The following is a 24,537-nucleotide window of genomic DNA, read 5'->3' on the forward strand; positions in this document are numbered from 1 at the left end:
TACTGTTATAACAAAATTATAAAAGCAACATGTTCCTATATAGGACTTTACCTAATTCTGTTCCTGCCTGTTGAGAGCTCAAGCAAAATTTTCTGCTAGAACATCATAGAACATCATTAGTGGATGGTAATAACTCATTTCATATCTTCATTTACTTTCATTGGAATGTGAGGAACTCCTGAATTTACCAAATAGCGATTAATGTCAAAATGGCAATCACTAGCTCTGATATCATGTTTTCCTTCTTCTTTGCTTGTTTGATTCACACGAGTGTTAGAATGGTGGTAAATTCATGTAGCTTGGGTCCAGGCATTTGATGTTGTGGTGTTCACTGAGCTTGGCAATTAGCTTGCAGTTGTTTCATCACCAGTCAAGGTGATATCCATAACACCATAAGACCATAAGGCAGCGGTCCCCAACCACCGGGCCGCAGACCCGTACCGGGCCGCAAAGCATGTGCTACCGGGCCGCAAGGGAACGATATGAGTCAGCTGCACCTTTCCTCATTCCCTGTCACGCACTGTTGAACTTGAGCATAGGGTTGCCAACTGTCCCGTGTTAGCCGGGACATCCTGTATATTGGGCTAAATTGGTTTGTCCCATACGGGACTGCCCTTGTCCCATATTTCCCCCGCTAAGGCAGAGTGTTCCTATGAAACCTTTTGTGCCGAAATGGTGTAAAGCGAAGAAGCAATTACCATTAATTTATATGGGAAAATTTTTTGAGCGTTCCCAGACCCAAAAAATAACTTACCAAATAACACATAAAACCTAAAATAACTCTAACATATAGTAGAAGCCGGAATGATATGACAAATACACGGCGTATATAAAGCAGAAATAATGTATAGTCAGGAAAATTAAGTCAAAACCAATTTATGGGAAAAACTTGGCACGTACGCGCATGCGCACACAGGTGCCCGTGCAAGGCTTCATGATCATGGTAGTCTTTCTCGGAGAAAACACTGTCCCGTAATTGACTGCTACTTTTGTCCCTTATTTGGGAGTGAGAAAGTTGGCAACCCTAACTGTTAAAGACATGTTGAGGTGAGTTTAACCCTACTTCAACACCCCCCCCCCCACACCGTTCGGCCGGTCCACAAGAATATTGTCAATATTAAACCAGTCCACGGTGCAAAAAAGGTTGGGGACCCCTGCCATAAGACATAGGAGCAGAATTAGGCCATTTTGCCCATTGAGTCTGCTCCACCATTCAATCATGGATGATCCTTTTTTTCCCATCCTCAGCCCCACTCCCCAGCGTTCTCACCATAATCTTTGATGCTGTGTCCAATCAAAAACCTATCAAGCTCTGCCTTTAATACACACAATGACCTGGCCTTCACAGCTTCCATAGGTTCACCACCTTTTGGCTAAAGAAATTTCTCCACATCTTTGTTTTAAATGGACATCACTCTGTTCTGTGCTCTCTTGTCCTAGACTCCCCCACCATGGGAAACATCTTTTCCACATTTACTCTGTCTATTCCTTTCAACATTCAAAAGGTTTCAATGAGATCCCCCCCATCCTTCTAAATTCCAGTGAGTACAGACTCAGAGCCATCAAACGTTCCTTGAATGATAACCCTTTCATTCCAGGAATTATCCTTGTGAACCTTCTCTGAACTCTTTCCAATGCCAGCACATCTTTTTTTAGATAAGGAGCCCAAAACTGTTTCCACAGTACTCAAGGTGAGGCTTCACCAGTGCCTTATAAAGCCTTATGATCATGCTTTTGTATTGTAGACCTCTTGAAATGAACGTTAACATTGCATTTGCCATCCTCACCACCAACTCTATATGCAAGTTAACTTTTAGGCTGTTCTGCACAAGGACTCCCAAGTCTCTTTGCATTTCAGATTTTTGGATTTTCTCCCCATTTAGAAAGTAGTCTGCACATTTATTTCTACTACCAAAGTGCATGAGCATGTACTTTCCAAAATTGAATATCATTTTCCACTTTTTTGCCCATTTTCCTAATCTGTCTAAGTCCTTCTGCAGACTACCTATTTCCTCAATACTACCTGCCTCTTCTCTGATCTTCGTATCATCTGCAAACCTGGCAACGAAAGCCGTCTATTCCGTCATCTAAATCATTTATATACAGCATGAAAAGAAGTGGTCCCAACACTGACCCCTGCGGAACACCACTAGTCATTGGCAGCCAACCAGAAAAAGATCCTTTGATTCCCACTCGCTGCCTCCTACCAATCAGCCAATTCTCTAACCATGCCAGTAACTATCCTGTAATACCATGGGCAGCCTTATGTGTGGCACCTTGTCAAAGGCCTTCTGAAAGTCCAAGTATACAACAAGAGAAGCTAACAAGAGAAGTCAAAGCCAACATAAAAGGCAAAGAGAGGGCATATAATAGAGCAAATATTAACCGGAAGTTAGAGCATTGGGAAGCTTTCAAATGCCAACAGAAGGCAACCAAAAAACTCATTAAGAAGGTAAAGATGGAATACAAAAGTAAACAAGCCAATAATTTCAAAGAGGATACCAGAAATTTCTTCTGATACATAAAGTTAAAAGAGAGGTCAGATTGGATATCGGACCACTGGAAAATGAGCTGGAGAGGTAGTAATGGGGGACAAGGAAATGGTGGATGAACTGATTAAATATTTGGCATCAGTCTTCACTGTGGGAGACACAAGCAGTATGGTGGAAGTTCCAGGAGTCAAGGGTCACAAAGTGTGTGAAGTTACGACTACTAGGGAGAAGGTACCTGGGAAACTGAAAGATCTGAAGGTAGATAAGTCACCTGGACCAGATGGTGTACACCGCAGGATTCTGAAAGAGGATGCTGAAGAGATTGTGGAGGCATTAGTAATGATCTTCCAAGAATCATTAGATTCTGTAATGGTTCCGGAAAACTGGAAAACTGAAATTGTCTCTCCACTCTTCAAGAAGGGCGAGAGGCAGAAGAAAGGAAATTATAAGCCAGTAGGTCTGATCTTAGTGGTTGGGAAGATGTTGGAGTCAGTTATCAAGGATGAGGTCTCGGTACTTGGATGCATATGATAAAACAGGGGTCCCCAACCTTTTTTGCACTGCGGACTGGTTTCATATTGACAATATTCTTGTGGACCGGCCGACCTGGGGGGGGGGGGTGGGTGGGCGGGAGGGGCGTGGGTAGGGTTGCCAACAGAGAAGAGTAGCAGTCAAATACGTTGGGTTTACCCCCTGAAAGACTACAATCACCATGAAGCCTTGCGCGGGCACCAGTGCGCATGTGTGAGTTGTGCATGCGTGCACGTGCCGATTATTTTGCTACAAATCGTTTTTGGCGATTCTGTTTGGGGGAGGGTGCGGGGGGGGGGGGTGTTGTTAATCGCGACCGGAGTATAGGTGATAAGTGGCTAATACACTCAATTTTGTTTCTAAAAGGGTTTATCTAACAAATTTAATATTAAACACACAGCGCATATTTTCCTCACATGAATACAGTGATAAGTCAATTATCAGGTGAGGACAGGGGAGCTTGAAGTAAGTGTTGAACGAACTTCCAGTAGAAGTGGCAGAAGCAGGTTCGATATTATCATTTAAAATTAAATTGGATAGATATATGGACAGGAAAGGAATGGAGGGTTATGGGCTGAGTGCAAGTCGGTGGGACGAGGTGAGGGTAGCATTCGGCACGGACTAGAAGGGCAGAGATGGCCTGTTTCCGTGCTGTAATTGTTATATGGTTATATAAGTCAATAGCATCATAACATTTTAAGTAACGTTTGGATATTGAACACACAGCACATATTTTCCCCGTATGAACATATAAAATCATTGCAACGCACCAATATCACTGAATCAGTGGGAGCCCTGGGCTCAAGACGGTCCTATCGAGGGATGATGGGAGACAGCGATACTCGAACGGGGTTCCTTATGTCCAGTCTATTCCGCAATTTAGTTTTCGTTGCGTTCATCGCAGAGTTACGTTAGAAATGGAAGCAACGTTTTCGGTGCTTTCGTGGCTATCTCAGGATATTTAGCCTGGACTTTGATCCGGAATACCAGCAGAGATGTTATGTCAAACATACTTTGCAGCCCGCCGTCATTTGCAAACTCGAGGAGTTGATCTCCTTCCCGTGCTGACATGGATGACTCATGCGTAATGACCTCGCGTGCGTAATAGCTCAACAGTGGGTGTGACAGGGAATGAGGAAAGGTGCAGCTGACTCCTATCGCCAAATCATATCGTTTCCTCGCGGCCCGGCAGGGAATGAGGAAAGGTGCCGCCCATGACAGGGAATGAGGAAAGGTGCAGCTGACTCATATCGCCAAATCATATCGTTTCCTCGCGGCCCGGTAGCGCATGCTCTGCGGCCCGGTGGTTGGGGACCGCTGTGATAAAATAGTCCGTAGTCACTATGGTTTCCTCAAGGAAAAGTCTTGCCTAACAAACCTGTTGGAATTCTTTGAAGAAACAACAAGCAGAATAGACAAAGGAAAATCAGTTGATGCTGTGTATTTGGATTTTCAGAAGGCCTTTGACAAGGCGCCACACATGTGGCTGCTTAACAAGCTACGAGCCCATGGTATTACAGGAAAGATTCTAGCATGGATGAAGCAGTGGCTGACTGGCAAGAGGTAAAGAGTGGGAATAAAGGGAGCCTTTTTTGGTTGCAGCCAGTGCCTAGTGGTGTTCCACATGGGTCTGTTTTAGAACTGATTCTTTTTACATTATATGTTAATAATTTGGATGATGGAATTGATAGCTTTGTTGCAAAGCTTGCAGATAATACAAAGATAGGTTAAGGGGCAAGTAGCTTTGAGGAAGTCGAGAGGCTACAGAATGACTTAGAAAAATTAGGAGAATGGGCACAGAAGTGGCAGATGGAATGCTGTGTCAGGAAGTGTATGGTCATGTACTCTGGTAGAGGAAATGAAAGTGTTGACTATTTTCTAAATGGAGAGAAAACACAAAAAAACTGAGGTGCAAAGGAATTTGGGAGTCCTTGTGCAGGATTCACTCATTGTTAATTTGCAGGTAAGTCTGTGGTGAGAAAGGCAAATGAGATGTTAGCAATCATTTCAAGAGGACTAGAATCTAACAGCAAGGATGTAATGTTGAGACTTTATAAAGCACTGGTGAGGCCTCACTTGGAGTATTGTGAGCAGTTTTGAGCCCTTATCTTAGAAAGGATGTGCACAAACTGGAGAAAATTCAAAGGAGTTTCGTGAAAATGATTCCAGGTTTGAGTGGCTTGTCATATGAAGAGCTTTTGATGGCTCATGTCTATATTCTCTGGAATTTAGAAGATTAAGGGGTAACCTTATTGAAACCTATCGAATGGTGAAAGGCCTTGATAGAGTGGATATGGAGAGGTTGTTTCCTATCGTGGGAGAGTCTAAGACCAAGTCTCAGAATAGAGGGGCATCCTTTTAGAAGCAAGCAAGAGAATTTTTAGAAGTGTGGTACTCTTCTGATAAATTTGCACACAAACATATCAAAATAGACGCCATCTATGCATCCCTGAGAACCAAAGAAATGTGAGCCAATAGAATTCAAAGGTCAACTGAAGGAGTATCCAATCAGCATCGAGGTATCTGAATGGGGGTCTATATAAATGCAAGGACTTCTAAAAAGAAACACCAACAATTGCACATGAAGGATACCACCTCGACTGGTGATGAAACATCTACAAGATAATTACCAAGCTTGCCAAACATTGCAACATCAAAGAGGAGTGTTAAGTTCTGACTTAAGCAAACCAACAAGCTTGTTTCTCCCAGGTATTGAATCTGGTATTGAAATAAAATCCTGTAACATTTAGTCTATTCAACTAATTCAGCCACTCTCCAGATGTCCTGTTTCCTTGTTTGTCTGGAGACAGCAGGAGTTCTATCAACTTATATGTATGTATATCTTAACTGAAAGCCTCTGTACACTGAGATTGAAGTACCTTCTGACTTGGGGCACATCATCATTGATGTAAGGCCAAAATTCGGAATGAACTCAGTCTTGGAAAACTACACTGCTCAGATCTCTCGAGAAAGAAAAGCAAGATCTCATGTTAGGCAAGCAATAATTACTCTTAGCAAGTTTTCATCCATGTCACCAGTTACATAATGGTGCCTTCCAATTAATACAAACATTAAGTCAAAGCAACAGTCAAGATTCAGCAACTTAAAACATGTGGAGCTCTGGGCCAGAAGCTATTTTTACCGATACATCATTCACTAGGTTTTGACAATAATAGAAATACTAAACAACAGAAAAATAACTTTTTGTTTTTATGCCTAAATTCTGCCAAAAAGTATGTTGCACATTTTAAAATGTTGATGCTCATTTCCTGTTTGAGTTCTACTCATCATTTATTTGTTGCAAAGTGAAATTACATGAGCAGAGTTTTATACTAACCCGAAATGCTGAATCTGAGTAAAGGTTCGGGTGTTTCATAGTAGCTTCACATAATGGTTCAGATTGTCAAATGTATCACATTTTCATTTTGTTTATTTTGCATTTTAATTTTGTATTTGAGTGCACTCACATTTCAGAACAGCTATTGCCTCAGAAACTATCAAGGATAGCAGATGCTAGGCTGGTGCCAAGATCTTAAATGATAGATTTGTTCCAAAATCGTGTCTGGATTTCTGCTAGCATTCATTTTTTTGTGTGTGCTGTCAGCAAATGGAGCATGGATGGTGTACTCAGATTAATGAAAAGTTTTCCTTTCTGTTGGAGCTGGTCCTGAGCAATTGATGGCCTGTAACATTACAAATCACTCCCTTAGGTCAGTTCTCTATCCCTATTTCCTGGAGATGATATGCACTTGCTCATGTCTAGAAAGTTAAAAGTTGCCCAGGGTTTATAAGAAAACTTAGATTATATTTTAGGCCAATGTTTTATCACATGTACTCATGGGCCCTTACCTTTAGACAGTTCTTGGAGTAAACTATCCATTGCCACATGAATAACAGTTTAATTTCATAATCAGAATCAGGTTTAATATCATTGGCATATGTCATGAAATTTGTTAACTTTGCAGCAGCAGTACAATTCCAAACATGATAATAAAAAGGAAAAAACTGTGAATTACAGTAAATATATATGTATTAAATAGTTAAATTAAATAAGTAGTATAAAAAAAAATAGGAGATAAAAAGGTTGTGAGTGGGTTCAATGTCCATTCAGAAATTGCATGGCAGGGAGAAGAAGCTGTTCCTGAATGATTGGTGTGTGCATCCAGGCTTCTGTACCTCCTTCCTGACGGTAGCAATGAGAATAGGGCATGTCCTGGGTGGTGGGGGTCCTTAGTGATGCCTATCTGAGGCACTGCTCCTTGAAGGTATCCTGGATACCACAGAGGTTAATGGCTATGATGGAGCTGACTAATTTTACCACTCTCTGCAGCTTACTTTGGTCCTCTACAGTGACCCCCCCCCCCCACACCAGATGATGACGCAGTCAGTTACAATGTTCTCCACAGTACATCTGTATAGAAATTTGAGAAAGTCTTTGGTTACATACCAAATCTCTTCAAACTCCTAATGAAATATAGCAGCTGTCTTGCCTTCTTTATGGCTGCAAAGATATGTTGAATCTAGATTAGATCATCAGTGATATTGATAACCAGGAATCTGAAATTGCTCACTCTCTCCATTTGTGATCCATTGGCATCTTATGAATAAAGAGTAGTCCAGAGAGAATTCACTAGCTTTAAGTCAACTTTAATTTCTACTCTTGGGACTACAAGACATAAAAAAGTATTTCCAATAAAATGAAGAGGAGTGCAGGAAGCATCATGAGCTATGAATTTTCCCACCCTTAATCAGCCTTACCAAACGTGGATTCAGTGGTATCAAACATTCGGTTATTCTAGTCATGCTAGCATACATTTCTTTATCACAGTACATAGGTAAATAGATGAGCAAAATATCTTTGATCTATTACCGCAGAGTAAACATTTGTTAGTAAGTAAATACTGTTCACCTGTGGATTTAAAACCTATTAAAATGAATATTAGGACTCTAACTTTAAAAGGAGCATTTAAGCGTGTCATAGCTACAAATTATTCAGCTGCAATGGGTGTGAAGGATGCTCGGACAAGTAGAGAGAGGGCACCCATAATTATATATACTGCCTTTGGTATCTTAATTAAAGAAACTGAAAGGTTCTTTTCCCCAAAGGTGCCAGAATGAGGTATACATTGGGAAGAGGCTGCCCAGAAAATGTGGTGGTATAGAAAATAGGTGCAGGAGTAGGCCATTTGGCCCTTCAAGCATGGTAGCATAGTAGTTCTATAGTGTGAACAAGCAGAGTTCAATTCTGTCGCTGCCTGAGAGGAGTTTGTACATTCTCCCTGTGACCATTGTGTGTTTCCTCTGTGTGCTCTGGTTTCTTCCCTCATTCAAAAGCCATACAAGTTAGTGGGTCACGTGGGTGTAAATAGGCTCATTGGGCCAGAAGGGCAATGTTACCATGCTGTCTCTCTAAATAAAATAAACACTAGGAAATAAACCCAATGGACACAAAAGTAATGAAGTGGGGATTTCCATTCACTCAATAATGTGTTCAAATGTAATGTTCTGACTCTTCAAGATCTGGCATGCAAATGTAGCCCTGCTGAATTCATACAGTGATTATCACATAGACAGCAGTTAGCCAAGACCACATGCTTGTCAATCAGTAAGCAATGTATATCTCAATGGCAGTAGGTGTAAATCACCTAGACTGGAGGAACTGGTGGGGCAAGGTTTCACTTCCAAGGCCAGCCAAAGAATACTTCATCTGTGGAGTCTCAATCAGCTCTCATCAGCAGGTTCACCATAGTTACCAGAAGCTTCATGAATTACTTTGATCTTGAAAGGAATTATTTTCTGTTGAAAAATAGTGACCCAAAGTAAATCCTTTATGTAACCAATGTTTTCTTTCTCAAAGGTACATCTGTGATCCAGTTCTTGCAGCTATCCCACCAAGCACCCACTTGTCTTCTCGGTAATCGCACACTAGGACTTCCTCTCCAATGTTGAAGCTCCTTGCTGATTTACTTGGCAACTGGTCACGCTGTTTATTCTGCACTGTCTTCTGTAGATCTGGTTTCAGGCGGTCTACGTGAGATCTGAGATTTCTGTTCATGAGCAGCATTGCAGGTGTTTGATTTGTTGTCGCATGAACAGAGTCCCAATACACAAAAAGGAAGTTGTCCACCTCATACTGTAGAGAAATATCCTCCTTGTCCTTAGTTTTAATAGAGTTCTGGAAGGTTTTGGTAAACCTTTCAGCTAACCTATTTGTTGCTGAGTGGCAAGGAGGTGACTTGAAATGTTTGGTGCTATTTTTCTTCAGGAGTAGTCTGAACTCTTCTGACATGTATTGTGGTCCATTATAACTCACAGTTTGTTCTGGTAAGCCACTTCTGGAGAAGATAGTCCTCAGAATGGAAGCAGTCTTTACATAGGTGGTTGACTTCATTGGTATGACCTCAGTCCATTTCGAATGAGCATCCACAGCAATCAGAAACATGGAGTCCACGAATGGCTCAGTAAAGTCAATATACACTCTTTGCCATGGTGAAGATGGCCACTCCCATGGGTGTAACGGTAACTGTGGGTGTGCATTTTGAACTTTGTGGCATCCTGAACAGCTTTTGGTCAAGTCTTCAAGCTGTCCATCTGTTCCCGGCCACCACAATTATCTCCAAGCAAGGTTCTTCATCTTGAATGTACCCAGGTGTCCTTCATAGAGATTTTCTAACACTCTGGTGTGCATTTTAGAGGGAAACATAACATGAGATCCACACATCAGCGTTCTTTGACATACTGGCAGTTGGTTTCGTCTCACTGAGAACTCTGGAAACATAGGATTACCTGGTTATCCTTGCATGGTGATGTCATAGACTTTTGACAATGTCGGGTCATTCCTTGTTTCTCTTTGTATTTCAGAACTTGTGACCGGCAACTGGCCCACCAATGCTGTGTGGAACATTTCTGCTGGGTCACAGAATGGAACATTTCTGCTGGGTCACAGAATGCCCAGTGTTGCATCCAGATAGCAGACATCACTGCGATTCCCTTCCTGCGAATAAAAATGGGCACAAGGGGCTGGTGGTCTGTCAATTGAGTAAACTTTTGTCCGTAGAGGTAGTGATGGATCTTCTTTAGTCCCCATACTACACCAAGGGTCTCTTGGTGGGCTGTGCAGAGTTGCATTCTGCGCTCGTCAGTGATCTTAAAACAAATGAAATTGGAAGTTCAGATCCATCTTTCATAGTGTGTGACAACATGGCTCCAAAAACATAAAGAGAAGAATCGCACGCCAGTCTGATGGGCAGAGATGGGTCATAATAGGTGTGCAGTTCATCTGATGTTTTTAGATTCCTTGTTTCCTTGGGTGCTCTTTCACAACTTTCTGACGATTCCCACTTTGCTGCTGTCTGCAACAGTGCATTCAATGGGTGCTGCACTGGAGTAATGTTTGGGAGAAACCAATGGTAGTAGTTTACAAGGCCCATATATGACCTGAGTTGTGTTCCAGTTTGGGTGCCTGCAGCACTGCTTCACTCTTCTCTTGTGACTTATGTAAGCCATGCTTGTCAATGACAAGTCCGCAATATGAGATTGCATTCTTGAAAAACTAACATTTTTATCTCTTTGTACGCAAACAATACTCACTCAGCCTAATAAGCACTTTACCAAGGTTTTGGAGATGCTCTTCATCATTCTTGCCAGCTACAATGATGTCATCAAGGTAACATTGTGTTCCTGGGATATCTTGGAGCATTTGGTCTACTGCTCTTTGTCAAATTGCTGGAGCTGATGTAATGGCAAAGGCGAGATGATTATTCTAGTACAGTCCCTCTGAGTGTTGATTGTGAGGAACTTTCTGCTTGACTCCTCGATCTCCATTTGCAGACTGGCTTATGACAGGTCAATCCTTGGAAACCTCGCCCATCTGCCAAACATTGAAAATGTCTTCTATTCATCGCAGGGGATACTGCATAGTACACAGCACGAGGTTCATGCTCTCTTTGAAGTCCAAGCATATGCGAACAGCTTCAGCCTTCTGTTTTCGGTCATCGGTACAATGTGTGTGGCCCAATCACTCCACTCAACCTTGGAGAGAATTCCAGAAGCCTCCAAGCTCTGAAGCTCAGCGTCCACTTTAGGAAGTAATGTGTAAGGTACTGGATGCGCTTTATGGAACATTGCTGTTGCTGCTTCATCCAGTTCAATTCTGACCTTCATGCCTTTGAATTTACCAATACCCTTCTCAATCACCTTCTCATTAGCACTGAACAGTTGTGACATCTTCTGGTTAGTGCTATCGTTTGGGCTGCAGCTGCTTGTTGATTACACATTGAGAGCTTTGACTGTGTGCCAGTCTAGTTGGATTTTTTTCTCAACCATTAATGTCTGAAAAATGCTGGCCCTCCACTTTTCAATGCATCAAGGAGATTTGTAGAGACTACTCCATCACTGCCAGTAGAGGTAGATTCCTTGGAGCTCAAACTGATGAGCCAGATCAAAGGTTGACAATATTGTTTGCTTCACACGTATAGAGGCAGAGACTTTACTGAATGACAAATACTCTTTTATCATTGGGAGTGATAAAAAAAAGATCTGAATGTCCAGCAGATCCTTTGAAACGATGGCATGGTAAACATCCCAAGTTTAAGTTTAATGTGGAACAGTTTGAGTTCTTGCACCTTGGTGGGAGGATTCAAAGGGTAGACCACTGTGTGCATAGAAAGAGATTGGAAATGAGTAAAGTCATGTGGGATAGAACATGGAACATGGAACATAGAAAATACAGTACTGTGCAAAAGTCTTAGGGACATATATATATATATAGCTAGGGATCTTATGACTTTTGCACAGTACTATAGTATTTAATGTATTGTACTATACTATTGCCACAAAAACAAAATGACATATTTGACTGATGATAAACCAGATGCTGATATGGGGTTTTTATTGTGGACTAAAAGTAGAGAAGGGGCAGGGAGAAGGGAATCATAGTTGGTAAAAGGGAAGAGAGAGGGGAAGGAGTGAAGGGCACCAGAGAGACATACTGGTGATGACCATTTAACAAATTGCTTGGAAATAAATGACCTTGACTGGTGTCTCAGGGCTGGCTGTATCTGCAAACGCGCTGACCGCGCCCCCCCCCCACCTGCAATCCTTCTCTGCCACCTGTCCTACACCTCGCCCATGGTTCTCCACCCTTGCTATTCCCAACATCCTTTGCTCCCGCCAGATTTGCAAACTTGCTCTCTGCTCCATGTTGACAAATACAGTACTGTGCAAAAGCCTCAGGTACCCTATCTACATACATGTGCCTAAGACTTTTGCCCAGTACTGTGTAACAGTACAGCACAGGAGTAGGCTCTTCATCACACAACGTTAAGTAAAACTATTGAAGCCAATGATACCAATTGAAACTAGTCCTTGTACCTGCACATGGTCGAAATCCTTCCATTCTCTGCTTTTTCATGCAGATTTCTAAGAGACTCTTAAACGCCTCCATTGTATCTGCCTCCACCACCACCCCGGCACCATACGCCATTCTGTGAACTTTTCCCCTCCCAGTTTAAATGCATGCCCTCTAATATTAGACTCTTTGACCCTGGGAAAAAGATACCAGCTTTTCATTCTATTCTCTCTCATAATTTTCTGAACTTTTATCAGGTCTGGGTATTCACGTGCATAAAACATGAGAAATTAACAAACAAATGCAACAAGTACTAAGGAAAGCAAATGACGTTTTAACCGTTATTGGAAAGCGAGTTTCAATATAAATGAATACTGTTACAATTATAGGGAATGAGAGTGAAGCTGCACTGGAGTAGTGTGCACAGTCCACTCTTTAATTGCTTGTTCTTCTTCCCATCAAGTGCAGTGCGTTCAGTGTTCACAGTATGACCTCCTCTACAGTGGAAAAAGCAAATGTAGCTGGGTGACGGCCTAGTGGAAGACCTAAGTTTAGCCCACAGGTATGACCTTGAGCTTCCAGTAACCTGTCACATTAATTCTCTACCCAGTCCTACTGAACTCTGACCTTTCTCCTTGTCAGCTTCCTGCATTTTTACAACAAAGCCCAACATAAACAGAAGAACGACAACTCATTTTATGTCTAGACACAGAGAAGTTAACATGAATCATTTTGGATTAGTTATTTTTGTGCATTCTTGGCCCTTGGACAATGCTCTCTCTAAGGTGTACACGTGTGTGCACACACACATATTTCGCTGCTAGCGCACAAAGGAATTTGAACTGCACAGAAAGGAATTTAAACTGCACACTAAAGGTTGTCACCCACCACCTCTTTGGCATGTGAAGCCTATTTCACGATTGTACACAATCACATTTCCTTTTCCAGTTTCTGATGCAGACAGTGTTGACAACATGAAGTTTGCGATGATTTGTCTGCAGATTTTAGACCTGGCTTATCTATACTGCTTTTATTGAAGAAATTATTGATTCACTCTGTCGAATTCCAAAGACGCAGAGGACTGCCAGTTCATTTAAAGCAGAGCAACTTAAAGAAACTTAAAGAAATCATGAAATTGGACTTAGTAGTTTATTAACATTAGAATAGCTTCAGGTTTACTTCCATTTAAAAATTCAGTGCGCACACATTGTTGTCACTGGGCAAAAAATTATACAGCACAAGATTTTTGTGCTCACTGGTCATTACAAATTGGAGGGAACACTGCCCTTTGATATGTCCTCACAGCTTTACCTGTAGCAAGACATTACGCAGACTAAGAAACTTAATCTAATTTCCACTACCCCTAAAATGCCACATAACATCATCCACTGTCATGCTATCAAAGATGTTCCCTTTAGAAATATAGAAACATGGAAAATAGGTGCAGGAGTAGGCCATTCAGCCCTTCGAGCTTGCACCACCATTCAGTATGATCATGGCTGATCATCCAACTCAGAACCCTGTACCTGCCTTCTCTCCATAGCCCCTGATCCCTTTAGCCACAAGGGCCATATCTAACTCCCTCTTAAATATAGCCAATGAACTGGCCTCAACAGTTTCCTGTGGCAGAGAATTCCACAGATTCACCACTCTCTGTGTGAAGTTTTTCCTCATCTCGGTCCTAAAAGGCTTCCCCTCTATCCTCAAACTGTGACCCCTTGTTCTGGACTTCCCCAACATCAGGAACAATCTTCCTACATCTAGCCTGTCCAATCCCTTTAGAATTTTATACGTTTCAATAAGATCCCCCCTCAATCTTCTAAATTCCAACGAGTATAAGCCTAGTCATCCAGTCTTTCATCATATGAAAGTCCTGCCATCCCAGGAATCAATCTGCTGAACCTTCTTTGTACTCCCTCTATGGCAAGAATGTCTTTCCTCAGATTAGGGGACTAAAACTGCACACAATATTCCAGGTGTGGTCTCACCAAGGCCTTGTACAACTGCAGTAGTACCTCCCTGCTCCTGTACTCGAATCCTCTTGCTATGAATGCCAGCATACCATTCGCCTTTTTCACCGCCTGTTGTACCTGCATGCCCACTTTCAATGACTGGTGTATAATGACACCCAGGTCTCGTTGCACCTCCCCTTCTCTTAATCGGCCACCATTCAGATAATAATCTGTTTTCCTGTTCTTGCCACCAAAGTGGATAACCTCACATTTATCCACATTAAATTGCATCTGCCATGAATTTGCCCACTCACCCAACCTATCCAAGTCATCCTGCATCCTCTTAGCATCCTCCTCACAGCTAACACTGCCGCCCAGCTTTGTGGCATCTGCAAACTTGGAGATGCTGCACTTAATTCCCTTGTCTAAGTCATTAATATATATTGTAAACAATTGGGGTCCCAGCACTGAGCCTTGCAGTACCTTACTGGTCACTGCCTGCCATTCTGAAAAGGTCCCGTTTATTCCCACTCTTTGCTTCCTGTCTGCCAACCAATTCTCTATCCACATCAATACCATACCCCCAATACTGTGTGCTTTAAGTTTGCACACTAATCTCCTGCGTGGGACCTTGTCAAAAGCCTTTTGAAAATCTAAATATACCACATCCACTGGTTCTCCCCTATCCACTCTACTAGTTACATCCTCAAAAAATTCTATGAGATTCGTCAGACATGATTTTCCTTTCACAAATCTATGCTGACCCTGTCCAATGATTTCACCGCTTTCCAAATGTGCTGTTATCACATCTTTGATAACTGACTCTAGCATTTTCCCCACCACCGAGGTTAGGCTAACCGGTCTATAATTCCCCGGTTTCTCTCTCCCTCCTTTTTTAAAAAGCGGGGTTACATTAGCCACCCTCTAATCCTCAGGAACTAATCCAGAATCTAAAGAGTTTTGAAAAATTCTCACTATTGCATCCACTATTTCTTGGGCTACCTCCTTAAGCACCCTGGGATGCAGACCATCTGGCCCTGGGGATTTATCTGCCTTCAATCCCTTCAATTTATCTAACACCACTTCCCTACTATCATGTATTTACCTCCATTCCTCCATCTCACTAGACCCTCTGTCCCCTACTATTTCCGGAAGATTATTTATGTCCTCTTTAGTGAAGACAGAACCAAAGTAGTTATTCAATTCGTCTGCCATGTCCTTGTTCCTCATGATCAATTCACCTGTTTCTGACTGTAAGGGACCTACATTTGTCTTAACCAATCTTTTTCTTTTCACATCTATATTTTACAGTCAGTTTTTATGTTCCCTGCCAGCTTTCTCTCATAATCTTTTTTCCCTTTCCTAATTAAGCCCTTTGTCCTCCTCTGCTGGACTCTGAATTTCTCTCAGTCCTCAGGTGAGCCACTTTCTCTGGCTAATTTGTATGTTTCTTCTTTGGAATTGATACTATCCCTAATTTCCCTTGTCAGCCACAGGTGCACTACCTTCCCTGGTTTATTCTTTTGTCAAACTGGGATGAACAATTGTTGTAGTTCATCCATGCGATCTTTAAATGCTTGCCATTGCATATCCACCATCAACCCTTTAAGTATCATTTGCCAGTCTATCTTAGCTAATTCACGTCCCATACCTTCAAAGTTACCCTTCTTTAAGTTCAGAACCTTTGTTTCTGAATTAACTATATCACTCTCCATCTTAATGAAGAAGTCCACAGTATTATGGTCACTCTTACCCAAGGGGCCTCGCACGACAAGATTGCTAATTAACCCTTCCTCATTGCTCAATACCCAGTCCAGAATGGCCTGCTCTCTAGTTGGTTCCTCGACATGTTGGTTCAGAGAACCATCCTGCATACATTCCAAGAAATCCTCTTCCTCAGCACCCTTACCAATTTGGTTCACCCAATCCATATGTAGATTGAAGTCACCCATTATAACTGCTGTTCCTTTATTGCACACATTTCTAATTTCCTGTTTAATGCCATCCCCAACCTCACTACTACTGTTAGGTGGCCTGTACACAACTCCCACCAGCGTTTTCTGCCCCTTAGTGTTATGCAGCTCTACCTATATCGATTCCATATCCTCTGGGCTAATGTCCTTCCTTTCTATTGCATTAATCTCCTCTCTAACCAGCAATGCCACCCCACCTTCTTTTCTTTCATGTCTATCCCTCCTGAATATTGAATATCCCTGAATGTTGAGCTCTCATCCTTGGTCACCCTGGAGCCATGTCTCTGTGATCCCAACTATATCATATTCATTAATAACTATCTGCACATTCAATTCATCCACCTTGTTACGAATGCTCCTTGCATTGACACACAAAGCCTTCAGGCTTGCTTTTACAACACTCTTAGCCCTTATACAATTATGTTGAAAAGTGGCCCTTCTTGATTTTTGCCCTGTATTTGCCAGCCTGCCGCTTTTACTTTTCACCTTCAAAGTTGCTAGTGAACGCAGCAGGCCAGACAGCATCTCTAGGAAGAGGTACAGTTGACGTTTCGGGCTGAGACCCTTCGTCAGGACTAACTGAAAGAAGAGCTAGTAAGAGATTTGAAAGTGGGAGGGGGAGGGGGAGATCCAAAATGATAGGAGAAGACAGGAGGGGGAGGGATGGAGCCAAGAGCTGGACAGTTGATTGGCAAAAGGGATATGAGAGGATCATGGGACAAGAGGCCTAGGGAGAAAGAAAAGGGGGAGGGTGGGAAAAACCCAGAGGATGGGCAAGGGTGTGACCTGTGAGTCGGGTGGGGTGATATACTGCCTCCGGTGCTCCCGATGTGGCCTTCTATATATTGGCAAGACCCGATGCAGACTGGGAGATCGTTTCGCTGAACACCTACGCTCTGTCCGCCAGAGAAAGCAGGATCTCCCAGTGGCCACACATTTTAATTCCACATCCCATTCCCATTCCGATATGTCTATCCACGGCCTCCTCTACTGTAAAGATGAAGCCACACTCAGGTTGGAGGAACAACACCTTATATTCTGTTTGGGTAGCCTCCAACCTGATGGCATGAACATTGACTTCTCTAACTTCTGTTAATGCCCCACCTCCCCCTCGTACCCCATCCGTTATTTATTTATATACACACATTCTTTTTCTCTCTCTCCTTTTTCTCCCTCTATCCCACTCACTATACCCCTTGCCCATCCTGTGGGTTTTCCCCCCTCCCCCTTTTCTTTCTCCCTAGGCCTCCTGTCCCATGATCCTCTCATATCCCTTTTGCCAATCAACTGTCCAGCTCTTGGCTCCATTCCTTCCCCTCCTGTCTTCTCCTATCATTTTGGATCTCCCCCTCCCCCTCCCACTTTCAAATCTCTTACTAGCTCTTCCTTCAGTTAGTTCTGATGAAGGGTCTTGGCCCGAAACGTCGACTGTGCCTCTTCCTAGAGATGCTGCCTGGCCTGCTGCGTTCACCAGCAACTTTGATGCGTGTTGCTTGAATTTCCAGCATCTGCAGAATTCCTCATGTTTTACTTTTCACCTTACTACTTTTAGCTTCTATCCTTATTTTACACCCCTCTGTCTCTCTGCACTTGTTCCCATCCCCGTGCCACATTAGTCTAAATCCTCCTGAACAACAGTTGCAAATGCTCCCCCTAGGATATTGGCTCCAGTCCAGCCCAGGTGCAGACCGTCCTGTTTGTACTGGTCCCACCTCCTCTAGAACTAGTTCCAATGCCCCAGAAATTTGAATCCCTCCCCCTTGCACCATTTTTCAAGCCACGTATTCATCTGAAATATCCTCCTATTTCTACTCTGACTAGCACGTGGAACTGGTAGTAATCCAGAATCCAGAGATTATTACCTTTGTGGTCCTATCTTTTAGTTTATCTCCTAACTCCCTAAGTTCACCTTGTAGGGCCTCATCCCATTTTTTACCTCTATCGTTGGTACCTATGTGCACCACGACCACTGGCTGTTCACCCTCCCACTCCGGAATGTCCTGCAGCGGCTCAGAGACATCCTTGACCCTTGCACCAGGGAGGCAACATACCCTCCTGGAGTCTTGTTTGTGGCTGCAGAAACGCCTATCTATTCCCCTTACAATCGAATCCCCTATCACTATAGCTCTCCCACTCCTTTTCCTTCCCTCCTGTGCCGCAGAGCCACCCATGGTGCCATGAACTCGGCTGCTGCTGCCTTCCCCTGATGAGACATCTCCCCCAACATTATCCAAAACAGTATATCTGTTCAGGAGGGAGATGACCGCAGGGGACTCCTGCGCTACCTGCCTACTGCTATGCTGTTTATTGGCCACCCATTCCCTTTCTGCCTGTGTAGCCTTTACCTGCAGTGTGGCCAACTCACTGAGCGTGCTATTCACGACTTTCTCAGCATCACAGATGCTCCAGTATGAATCAAATCGCAGCTCCAGCTGCTCAATGCGGTCTGCCAGAAGCTGCAGCTGGACACATTTCCTGCACACATAGTCGTCAGGGACACTGAAAGTATCCCTGATTTCCCACATGCTGCAGGAGGAACAAACCACAGGTCCGATCTCAGCTGTCATGACCCACCCAATACGCTACAGCCTCGCCACCTTCCTTGCTTCAAATAAAATACCGCTACAGAGCGTTCTCCTTTTAAAGGAACTTACCCGGCCTTACCTCACTTGGAGTGAAGCTCGTCCTCAGCCTCTGCTCGCCGAAGCCTCTCGAGACAAAGCCTTTGTTTTGTCCATCTTCTCCTCCTTCCCTACATTAACTTGTTTTCTCACTTTCCAGTCCCGATGAACACATCTGGGCTTGAAACATTACCTGCTCATCATTCCACAAATGATGCCTGACTTGCTGTGTGTTTCCAGCACTTTTTTCTTTATTTCAGATTGAGAATATCTGTAGTTGTTAATTCTGATTTTCACTAACTCACTTTTTTTTTGTTTTCAGAATCACGCCATTTTATTTGAGGCTGTGCAGCTCCTTGTCATTTAATCTTCAAAATATAATTGTTTTGAGTTTCTGATAGACTGACTTTGCATTCAATATGAAGCAGGTGTGCACATTAAGTCCTGTTAGGCCAGTAGAGATGCCATTCTGACAATTTAACAAACGCAATTTCAAAATGTCAGTGCTGTAAGAAGCAATTTTTTTAAATCATGCTTAAGCTGTCACACCCATACCTTCACCAATAAAACTGGCCTACTTTATTAGCTACACTAATGGTTATCAGTACTTGCTGCTCATTATATTGTACTGCATTATCCATTTTCCCCACATGTCCATGAATCTTCACCAAAATAGGCTTTCAATTTGATGGGGTGTTCCATTAACAGTTTATGGTTGGATTTGCATGAGGAGGTGCCTTGACTTTTTGTCAAGTGGTCTGCAGCAACATCCGTTTGCACGCTACTGCCTTGGTTGTTATTCAGCAGCATTACCTGACAGTCTACTGCCAGGATTGCTTGTGACATAGATACTGTAGAATTGCAGTTCCTCATTGTGTAAAATATAGAAGAACAGCAGCTTTCTGACAGTCTGCTTTGCTCTGGTGTCTTGCTTTAGAATTAGAAACGCTAAGAAATAATCATCAGGTAAATTGATACCAATGTGGTCTTGATAGCTGTCTGGGCAGCACATATTGCCACTTAGTTCCAGAGTTTCAAACCTACAGCTCTATCCTTAACTCATGCTATTGATGTGGGATAGTGCTAATAACTACATCTTTATACAACACTAAGCATGATATTTGCTGCTGTCTGATATATAACATCAGTGTCAGAAATATTTTTATGCCTGCTACTCTTCCTATTTGGACTGATCCAAATAAATAATGATGGAACCAACACTCATGAGATAGGCTGCTTTAAAATCTCTCTCAACCACCATCTCCAGTAATCAGAATTCTGCCTCATCATTTCTATCACGCTTCCAGCAGCTTAAGTTCTCCAGAAATCTCTCATTGTGGTTGTACACAATTACTTACTAGGAGGACAGTGAAACAGCAGAGTTTTGTTTATATCTAACCTTTTTAGGCTTTCCTTTTTGCCTGGATTTAAGTTTTGAAAAAAGAAACAATATTAAAACTAATTAAATGTAAATCTTTAAATGTGTCTAACTTTTTCACTCATAACTGTTATATTCTTTTGTCGTGCCTCCTATACCTAACAAAATGGCTGCTGAATGTGTGTTCATGGTCTTCTGCTGCTATAGCCCATCCAGTTCAAGGTTCAATGTGCTCTGGATTCAAAGATAGGATTCTGCACACCACTGTTGTAACGTGTTGTAACTGGTTATTTGAGTTACTGTAGCTCTAATGTCACGTGGCCAAGTGGTAAAGGCATTCAGCTAGCGACAAGAAGGTCACGAGTTCGAGCCCCCACCAAGGCAGTGTGTTGTGTCCTTGAGCAGGGCACGTAACCACACTTTGCTCTGCAGCGACACTGGTGCCAAGCTGTATTGGCCCTTGCCCTTCCCTTGGATAACATCAGTGTCGTGGAGAGGGGAAACTTGCAGCATGGGCAACTGCCGGTCTTCCATACAACCTTGCCCTGCGCCCTGGAGAGCGAAGACTTTCCAGGCACAGATCCATGGTCTCGCAAGACTAATAGATGCCTTATATATAGCTCTAATGTCAGCTTGAAATAGTCTGGTCACTCTCCTCTGACCTCTCTCATTAACAAGAATTGCTGCTCACTGGATGTTTTGCCTTTGTTTTTCACACCATTCCTTGTAAACTCTAGAGACTGTTGTGTGTGAAATCCCAGGAGATGAGCTGTTTTGAGATACTCAAACCACCCTATCTGAAACTAACAGTCATTCCACAGCCAAAGTCACTTAGGTCACATTTCTCCCCGCTTCTGATATTTGGTCTAAACCACAAATGAACCTCTTGACCATGTCTTCATGCGTTTATGCATCAAGCTGCTGCCACATGACTGGCTGTTTAGATATCTGCATTAACGAGCAGTTGTATCTAATAAAGTGGCTATTGAATGTATGTAGATCGACTGTGACCACGATGAACTGCAGAGGAAGCTTGAAGTGCTGAATGGTCTGCTTCTGTTCATGTAGTCCTGACTCAAAGTACACTAATCTTCCTCGGGGAAAAAAATGCATCAGCACCACCATAAATAAAATGCAGGTTAAAAGACCTGAAATTCCATGGGTTTATCATCACTCCAGCAAGTGATCACTGGAGCTTCACAAGAAATTCTGCAGATGCTGGAAATCTTGAGCAACACGCATAAAATGCTAGAGGAATTCTGGTTGAGCAGCATCAATGAGGAAAATAAACAGTTGATGAATTGAGACTGATGAAGGGTCTTGGCCTGAAATGTCAACTGCTCATTTCCCCCCAGACGTGCTTCCTGACCTGCTGAGTTCCTCCCGTTTTTTGTGTGTGAAGCTTCAGGAGAGCCTGGAGTAAAATTTAAATGAAAGCATAATCCTTCCAAATGCTCTGAAAACCTACAAACCTGAGTCAGGAGGCTTAATGCTCTATAACAAATAGATAAATGGGTATACTGCAGCTGGAAGGTCCCTTTGGAGTTAGATGAAAGATACAAAGCAGAAAGGTAAGTGGGTCTGATAGTGCAGTATTACCCTTTCAGCCTTAAAACCTCATTGAAATGTTTCATTAGAACTGTTCAGTTATCTTAGTATTACAGTTCAACAAAAGTAATAAATTCGGTATTGTTCATAACATTTTTTATGAAGATGTTCTCTATGGGGAAAAAATAATAGCACTAACATTAATCTCAATTATTTTACTGACAATTTTTGGATCTCATACTTTCATAGGTTTCAAAATGAGAACAATGATGTGGCATAAACAATTTGCTGTAATTATGTTGCAAAATAAATGCAAGGACTATACAGTGTCTGGAATAGCTGGGAAAAGCACAGAAATTATTTGGGATTCCAAGTCTGTTTTCAAGCACAACACATAAGATTTTGGTTGTTCCCATAACAGCTCTAAAGAAAAGCCATATGAAAAATTCTAGCCATGTAGTATTTAAGGATATTAAAGGAATTGAGTTATGGCTGGTAGATGGAATTAGGTCACATATTTCCCAAGATTTTATTGAACGTTAGAATAGGATAGAGGAATTAAATGGCCAACAAGTTCCTGTGTGCATTTATCTTCCAATGTAATTTCAACAAATAACTTTTCTTGGCAAGAAAATGAAGTGGATGACACTTCCAACTAGAGAATCAATCTGATGATTTGTCCATGTTTTAAGTATATTATGTTGAGGCCCAGAGGCAGTGCAGCTCTAAGTTTGGGCTTTTATACTCATGGTGAACTCATGGTAAGTTAGACAGAAAATTACAAAACACAGCTGGCGTCAGGATCAGGTGTGACAAGCAGAACAAAAAAATTTGTCAGCCTGAAGGGTTTGGAGAATTCAGTAGCAATTACTGCAGTTGGGAATGATTTTTGGCATTCTGTATACAGAAAACAACACATGCTTCTCGCTACATTTGACAGTGTTAGAACACCTAAAGGTTTTGTCCATCTGCTGTAAGATTCCCAGGAGAATTGATTGCTTTCTTAATGGGCATATCATTCTGTGCTATTATTATTGTTACGTACCCCGTAACTGGGTTGCCAAACCAGCAGAAATGGATCACTCAGTTGGAGTCTGGATTACTAGATCTAAGAAAGTTTTATTAAAGAAACAAGCAACACAGTAATCGAAAGGATAATAAATACAACAGTTCAGCAATGATAAACACACATGTGCACAGAATTAAGATAACAGGATCAATCAAGCTCTATCGTTGTCTCGGGGTAAATGACCAATTTCAAAGTGACACAAAGTCCAGTTCAATTTAGTTCAGTTCACAGTAATCGTTGCCATGGCGATGGACAATGTGGGGGGAAGGAGAGAGAGAACAAGAACGAATGATCATTCAAAACGGCTTCCACACACAGACCTGCGATATTGCTCACAAGCAGTTTTCGGGCGAATCCTTTGTGATGTCACCTGAGGTCACTGACTGTGACCCCTCCTCCAGATGCAGTCGATCCTCTGCAGTAAACCTGGCACCCAAGCAAGGGTGGACACACACCGGGTTCCCGCTGATCGTACCTTTCCACCCTGTGCGTCTATGGCTTGGTTCCGCAACCAGCCTTCCAAAACGACTCCCGCCGACTTGCGGGCGGGGGGGGGGCACCGCTCCCAGGGTCTCGTTACCTCGTGGTGTCGTGTGTGTCCTGCCTTAGCGAACCTGTCCCTTTTTATCCCCCTGCTGGGGTATCGCCTGTCCATCACTTCAAACAGTTCAGGGTTCAAAGGGGGAGCCGCTCTAGACAGCTCTCTCCCGTCCCCTCATTACACATCTCCAAATCGCCTGTCCATCACTTCAAACAGTTCAGGGTTCAAAGGGGGAGCCGCTCTAGACAGCTCTCTCCCCGTCCCTTCATTACACATCTCCAAATGCTGCTCCATTGTCTTCCTTATCTCTCTCTCTCTCCCGAAGACAGGTGGCAGACCAACTGCTGATCACACAGGACAGCTAACATCTATGTGTATTCTTGTCACACTTCCCCCCTTTTAAGGATTTTTACTGGGGTAAAAATTACAAACATGAGTACATTATTTGATACACACAAATATACATCTTTATCAGCAATTTGGCTAATACAGAGAATTTGAAGTTGTCAGCACCTTGACAGACAGTCAGCAATCACATTTTCCATGCCTTTTATATGTCTAATTTTTATATCAAATTCCTGTAGCACCAGACTCCAACTTAGCAATCTTTTATTTTTATCCTTCATAGCGGCCAAAAATACTAATGGGTTGCGATCAATGTAACCTCTCATTTAGTTTTGTCCCGGACCACAATAACAAGGGTCGTCCCATTCCGACTTAGTTTTCTCTCGCAAGGGCTTAGTAGGAGGGGGAGGGGTAGTGACCGCAGAGTTATTGCAAAACTTCCTACAGTACCCCACCATCTCCAAGAGCCTTCTGAGGGCCCTCTTGTCTGTCGGGGTTGGGAGGTCAGCGATAGCCTGCACTGTAGCTTGCATCGCTGCCAGCTGCCCTTGTGTCACCACAATTCCCGGGTAAGTGACCTGCGTGTGGCCAAACTCATTTTTTTCCCAAGGTTCACTATCAAGCTGGCTTCAGACAGCTGTATTAAATTGCCAATGCACACCTCTGTGTTCGTCAGCCCTTTAGTCACTGAATTACTCATTCTATAGGGATGTTGTTTACTAGGCTACCCTATTGTAA

Source organism: Mobula birostris, chromosome 21, assembly GCF_030028105.1.
Source record: "Mobula birostris isolate sMobBir1 chromosome 21, sMobBir1.hap1, whole genome shotgun sequence".
NCBI classification, from domain to species: domain Eukaryota; kingdom Metazoa; phylum Chordata; class Chondrichthyes; order Myliobatiformes; family Myliobatidae; genus Mobula; species Mobula birostris.